This window comes from Puntigrus tetrazona, chromosome 16, assembly GCF_018831695.1.
Source record: "Puntigrus tetrazona isolate hp1 chromosome 16, ASM1883169v1, whole genome shotgun sequence".
Lineage (NCBI taxonomy): Eukaryota > Metazoa > Chordata > Actinopteri > Cypriniformes > Cyprinidae > Puntigrus > Puntigrus tetrazona.
Window position 1 is genome coordinate 6791667 of NC_056714.1, and position 7481 is coordinate 6799147.

Genomic DNA, 7481 nt, shown 5'->3' on the forward strand with positions numbered 1-7481 from the left:
CTCTCTCGGCTCTGGAGGAGGCGGCAGGGGAGCGTGCAGAGCACACAGAAAAATACTGAGGCCTGCCACACAAAGGTCATATTTAGTCTTAGCCTGGAAATGCTTACCGACTGTCTCGTGTGGATTCTTCATTTAAAATGCAAGAGCCGCCGGCTGTAATCTGATTGGCTGTCGCTGCTTCCTGGAATCAGGGTGCACAGGTTTCTGTTAGAGGTTTCTTTAGCAGAGAACAGACTGCTACAATGACTTTAAAAGAACATTCAGTGTCTCGGGACACTTAATTGAGGATACGAGGACATGAATTTGATCTAAAACTCTCTCCATGCCGCAGTTTTAAGTCTGGAGCACATTCAGGGCTTTTCAGAGATACTAAATGATTGGATGTTTGACCAGGACCACTCCCTCTCCTCGGTCTTCAAAAATTGACACTCTTATGGAAATATGATAATATTTTGCAATTCTAATTTAAATCGGTCTCATTTTTAAATGGTGCGTCATCAATCGAATGTTAAGAAAAATGTTATGGGGTTTCAAATCAAAAATCGACTTTATGCGCTCAAATGAAGACACCACTAGACGTTTTGAGAGACTAGGGAAATAAATAATATTTCAGTATTCCATTAAATATTATATATTATTATGAAAATCTTGTGAATTATTACTCCTATTATTACATCTTTTTATTATAAAAACAGATTAATATGAAAATTAGATTTAGTTTACAGATGCATTGTACCAAATAAAAATCCTGTAAGTTACTATTTACACACATTTTGCAAAAAGGAAAAATGGCGATTGAATGATTTTGTTATACCGTAGTTGAGAATTATTATAGAATTAAAACAAAGACTATTAATGTATTGTTGTCATGTATTTACAATATTAAAAATCACCTGTTTTTCCATTGTTTCCATTGATGTATGGTTTGTTAGGATAGGAAAATAGTTGGTCAAGACGTAACTATTAGAAAATCTGGAATCTGAGGGTGCCAAAAAAGAAAACCACACTCTTTCAAGGATGCATATTTAATACATTTTCGGAGTAAGAAGGTAGTTGCCCATTGAAGGAGAAGCAGGCATTAACAATGAGAAATTAACAATCAATGAGTTTGAAGTATGGACAAAACAAAGCAAGCAGAAAAAGACAAAGTGTGATCTATGGCTATCAATAGCTCTATACATAAAGAGTACAGACAGAAAGACAAAGGTTGTGCTAAAAGATACAGGCTACATAATCTTCCAGCCTAGGATAAAGTCATTATAATCATTAACAATAATCTGGGACAAATATAAAAAAGGGGAAAGAAATATGTGAGTGGCTGTCTTTGGTGTCACTGTGACAGTCTTGAACTTAAAATAACACATACTGTAGTTGAAATCATAATCAAGTATTTTGTATGTGCTTTAATATGTTTTTCAACACATCAAAATAAGTTAACTTTAGCTTGAAGGGGTCGTCAAATGCAAAATTCACTTTACAAGTACAAGTGTGTGTACAGATCTGTCCTAGAATTTATTCAGTTTTTAACCCTATTTTAAAATGGTCTTTCTCAGATCAGGTTGTTCTGAGATTCCTGTCAGAATGATGTAGTTCTGCACAGGCCCCTCCCACAATAGTTGATTGACAGGTCCGTCTTACCTTAGCCCCGCCCTGAGTGAGCTGTCATCAGTCCATCACTGAGTTGGGAAAACTTTAAGATGCTTTCGATCCTACCTGTCCGATTGTTATCACTTTGTCTATTTAAATGTGGAATCATGAGGATTAGACCAACACTTTTCTCCCGTTAAATTCAGAAAAGATAGAGAAATTACTTGTTGGACTAAAAAACCCGGGAAAAACATTTTCACCCAAAAAATTAATCTTGACCATATCTCTACACCTAAACCTCACCCTACCCATGAGTAATGTCTAAAATTTAATTGATAGATGAATGACACTGATGCACAGGAACCAAACACTGATAATAAGCCTAAACTTCACAAAACTATAAACTATAAGTTCTTTCAAACTTTGCTCAATCACAACATTTGTTGCATCTATTTGAATTTCAGATCTACTGTAACATTGTACATATCTTTACTGTAACGGTTGATAGATTCAATGAGTCTGTGATGATTAATCTATTGAATATCTCTTTCCATGCGTGTATGTGAATGCATCTGAGGATGGCCTGCGGAAGCAAACCCTTGGCTGTTTGAGCACAGGTCGAACAGAAGGGCTCCTCGGGCCCCGGAGCCTCAGTCATGTCTGAGAACCCCAGCAGCTGATCCTCCAACACCGAGCACCTGTTCAACCGACGCCGCTTCTGCCCTCCAACGCTCACCCATTAACCCACGGCCGACACGGGCGTAATTAGAGCGAGGCCTTTAGAAACACGAATGGGAAATGTCATTTAAAGCATATGATTGATGACCGTCTCTCTGCGATATTAGATTTCAGTCATCGCCGCACTAAAGCCGAACTAAAACCAACAGCGTGCTTTTTTCGCGCGGGCACTTACAGTAGCAGTTTCACCACTGCGGCGATGACAGATTTGATCAGGATTTGATTACATAATCATACGGGAAGCATACAGGACCATCAGCAGAGCTTTGTTAGGCATGAGTACTCTTTCATTTAATCCAAAACGCCAGATATTGCAAAAGGAAAAATCCGCCGTGAGACACGGAAAGCGCTAGATTATTATGTTAGCTCAGACGACGTGTGCTTTCTGTCACGACGGAGAAAATCATTTTACTCGCTTAATAAAATCTACACAAGTCCCTACACAGTGTCTCTCCACACAAATCCAGCCAAACGTGTCCGATTCCCAACACCCAGGTTATTATCACCTCAGCTCCGCACATGAATATCAAATTTTCAATTGCTTCCTCTGATTCGGTTCCGCAAACAAAAGCCTGCTTTCCCTTATTTTCATGTAAATGTCTCTATATAGGGAGAGACAAGTGTAATCAATCATCTTCATGACAAGGTAGGAGGGCTGGGATTATTGGTGCTTAGTAGTGGAGGGATCATAAAACAGGGAAATTGAAAGTGATATTTAATTGACACTGCCATTTCCAGTGTAGCGGGCAGAATACACGCAGCCGCCTACAATGAGAGAGCCGCCCAGAGAGAGAGAGAGAGAGAGAGAGAGAGAGAGAGAGAGAGAGAGAGAGAGAGAGAGAGAGACAGAGAGAGAGAGAGAGAGAGAGAGAGAGAGAGAGAGAGAGAGAGAGAGAGAGAGAGAGAGAGAGAGAGAGAGAGAGAGAGAGAGAGAGAGAGAGAGAGAGAGAGAGACGAGAGAGAGAGAGAGAGAGAGAGAGAGAGAGAGAGAGAGAGAGAGAGACAGAGAGAGAGAGAGAGAGAGAGAGAGAGAGAGAGAGAGAGAGAGAGAGAGAGAGAGAGAGAGAGAGAGAGAGAGAGAGAGAGAGAGAGAGAGAGAGAGAGAGAGAGAGAGAGAGAGAGAGAGAGAGAGAGAGAGAGAGAGAGAGAGAGAGAGAGAGAGAGAGAGAGACAGAGAGAGAGAGAGAGAGACAGAGAGAGAGAGAGAGAGAGAGAGAGAGACAGAGAGAGAGAGAGAGAGAGAGAGAGAGAGAGAGAGAGAGAGAGAGAGAGAGAGAGAGAGAGAGAGAGAGAGAGAGAGAGAGAGAGAGACAGAGAGAGAGAGAGAGAGAGAGAGAGCGAGACAGAGAGAGAGAGATGAGAGAGAGAGAGAGAGAGAGAGAGAGAGAGACAGAGAGAGAGAGAGACAGAGAGAGAGAGAGAGAGAGAGAGAGAGAGAGAGAGAGAGAGAGAGAGAGAGAGAGAGAGACAGAGAGAGAGAGAGACAGAGAGAGAGAGAGAGAGAGAGAGAGAGAGAGAGAGAGAGAGAGAGAGAGAGAGAGAGAGAGAGAGACAGAGAGAGATGAGAGAGAGAGAGAGAGAGAGAGAGAGAGAGAGAGAGAGAGAGAGAGAGAGAGAGAGAGAGAGAGAGAGAGAGAGAGAGAGAGAGAGAGAGAGAGAGAGAGAGAGAGAGAGAGAGAGAGAGAGAGAGAGAGAGAGAGAGAGAGAGAGAGAGAGAGAGAGAGAGAGAGAGAGAGAGAGAGAGAGAGAGAGAGAGAGAGACAGAGAGAGAGAGAGAGAGAGAGAGAGAGAGAGAGAGAGAGAGAGACAGAGAGAGAGAGAGAGAGAGAGAGAGACAGAGAGAGAGAGAGAGAGAGAGACAGAGAGAGAGAGAGACAGAGAGAGAGAGAGAGAGAGAGAGAGAGAGAGAGAGAGAGAGAGAGAGAGAGAGAGAGAGAGACAGAGAGAGAGAGAGAGAGAGAGAGAGAGAGAGAGAGAGAGAGAGAGAGAGAGAGAGAGAGAGAGAGAGAGAGAGAGAGAGAGAGAGAGAGAGAGAGAGAGAGAGAGAGAGAGAGAGAGAGAGAGAGAGAGAGAGAGACAGAGAGAGAGAGAGAGAGAGAGAGAGAGAGAGAGAGAGAGAGAGAGAGAGAGAGAGACAGAGAGAGAGAGAGAGAGAGAGAGAGAGAGAGAGAGAGAGAGAGAGAGAGAGAGAGAGAGAGAGAGACAGAGAGAGAGAGAGAGAGACAGAGAGAGAGAGAGAGAGAGAGAGAGAGAGAGAGAGAGAGAGAGAGAGAGAGAGAGAGAGAGAGAGAGAGAGAGAGAGAGACAGAGAGAGAGAGAGAGAGAGAGAGAGAGAGACAGAGAGAGAGACAGAGAGAGAGAGAGAGAGAGAGAGAGACAGAGAGAGAGAGAGAGAGAGAGAGAGAGACAGAGAGAGAGAGAGAGAGAGAGAGAGACAGAGAGAGAGAGAGAGAGAGAGAGAGAGAGAGAGAGAGAGATGCAGGAAGCCCGTAGGAGAGACGAGTCCAAACAAATTTTCTCACAAAAACTGCTCTCGCTGCGAAAGTCTAAAGTGAGTTGTCAATCTCGGCCCTGAATGAAGAAAACAAGAAAGTTAAGCTGCTGTCGACCAAACTTTAAATGCCAGCCACTGGCTGCAGGACAGCTGTACAGACACATACAGCTAAAACAGACATAACACAGCCCATAATAGTAATAATAATAATATTCTATGAGTATCTAAATCTCTTTATTAATCAAGTATGCAAAAATACAGAGAATGTGACATGGTACATTTGAGAATACACTATATACAAGTAAATAAGTAAATACATAAATAAATGCATGCAAATACCATAAAACATCCTTTCTCTAAATTATCCTTATTCTTAGAGGTAATTCTCAATGCAACATTTTTACTGTATTACATTGAAAATAAATAAATTGTTACAAAAATACACTCATTTATATTACATATCATAGCACAATATGAATATTAAAATCAATAAATTATAAATAAAGCAAATGTAATTATTAAATTTAATGATAATTAGAATAATGTTCTCAGTTTATTGATTTATTTAATCCTCCTCTGGTTTAGTGTGCTGAAATGGTTTAGTGTGTTTGATGACGAGCTGTAATGAGAGCAAGGCATTGTGGGTCAGGCACCTGTCTCTCCATCACATGACCAAACCTGAGCCCTGACAGGACGTCTGTAAAACACCAGCGACCCTGAGCGCTCCGTGATTTATAGTGCGTGAGGCGAGGCAGAAACACAGCTATTGTTCCCAGCGCGGCGGCGTGACACGAGCTCGGGATGTCTGAGCCGTTCGGTCCCAGCCGTGCCTCAGCCACTTAAAAAGCATTAATCACCACCCAGTTTATAAATCAAGCCGGCCAAGAGGCGACGAGCGATTATGAGGTCAGAGCGCCGCAGAAGTACTTTAACCAATTCCCAGCGCCTGAGCCGATCCGGGCGGCACATTCATCATCATTCTCCGCCTCCGCATAATGGGGCCGACAGCGGCGGTGAGGAGCAGGAGGAGACGGAGACGGTCAGGAGGACAGGAGGCTGACAGAGGCCCTGTCTAATCCCTGACCGCATCCACTTTGGACTTTCAGAGACAAAACCTAGACAAATGTCTTCAAGATGGGCTTCTCCGTCCCCTGTGCTGGGCGTCAGGAGAGACAACACTGTTAAAGACCCGCAGTACGTCATACTGTATCAAACGGCTTGGGCTTTGGTTTTAAATAGCCTTTAGCTCACATTTCAGCCATCGATGTGGAAGTCCAGTCTCTGTCAGGTGGCTTTGCAGAAGGACTGACTCAATTAGTCCTGTCAGAGGACATCGTGAAATCAAAGTCGAGCCTGTACGTTTCTAAATGAATGAAAGATCGATGTGTTCCTGGGTCAACATCTTTGTGATCAATCGGATCTGGAGGAAACCAGTTTTTAGTTTTTGGTGAAGTTTAGGCTTGTTGACCTTGGAAGACGCCTAAGCTCAGCAAAATATCCTGATCTTACAGCACATGATGCATCGACTTTCTTCTTGTTTATATAATCCTGGCCCTGTGGGTAGATAGTAATAATTTTAAAGTGCTCATTCAACCAAAAATTAATTATGTCAGAAAGGCCACTGAAACCAATAAAACTAAAATTAATAGAGAAAATTTGATTCAGTCCAAAATATGTCTGAGGTACGTGTGAGAAAAGAAGCTGAAAGTCAGAACTGAGAGGTTATGGACAAGGAACAAAAAAACTTGTTTAAAGTTTTAGAGAAGTTGTTTTTCTTACTATTATTTGATAGAAATCAATGCTTTTATTCATCAAGGAAACATGACTTTTACAGTGTTACAATGTTACTAATACAAATGCTTTTCAACTTTTATTCATCGTTGAATACTTAAAAATAAAATGCATCGCTACAGAAAAAAAACGTTTCACATTGATAATAATCATAAATGTTTCGCTGAGCAGTAAAACCAGTGTATTAGTATGACTTCTGAAGATCACGCGACACTGAAGACTGGAGTAATGACGCTTGGAAAGTTTTAAATTGTAGTAATATTTTGCTAGTGTTACCGTGTATTCTTAATTAAATAAATGCATCCTTGGTGAAGCTTCTTCAGAAATACAGGCCCCAAAATTATTTAAAAATACTTTCACAATATGAAAACTGCACTCATACACAGCACATGTAGGCTACCTGCATGGACCTTAAGTGAAGGAACACTAAATTTAACACATGTTAGGCTCTCTTTTAATTTCCATCCTCCTGATAAAGTCAGCGATATGGCGTGTTTGATCAGAACACGTTCAATCACGCAGGATGTGGCTGAAGACAGCTAATTGACCGGGCTGTGGACACAGGAGACGTTGCTCAACTAAAGCAGAGACGAGACACTTTCCATTACTCGCGCTTTTCACCGAGAATCAGCTCTGAGGCTGGCAAACTGCGCTTTAAAAAAGCGCGATGATGTGTAATAATTTTCCGCCAAATGATGCGCTAACAGACAGAAGATGAAGAGAGCTCCTCCGCGGGAAGTGTGTCGTAATCAAATAACACTGCTAAATCACTCACAACTCTACAAAAGCATAAGACGCTAATGTCATTCTGAAAGGGAACAGGTGTAGGAATTTGATAGGAACTGGGAAACGCTGGAAATGTCCAAGCACT

The 7481-nt window shown here is 41.9% G+C and overlaps 1 pseudogene; it reads left to right on the top strand.

The window, feature by feature from the left end:
* The first annotated feature begins 3265 nt into the window (after window positions 1–3265).
* On the top strand, window positions 3266–4465 carry LOC122360245 (annotated as a pseudogene).
* The last annotated feature ends 3016 nt before the right edge of the window (window positions 4466–7481 follow it).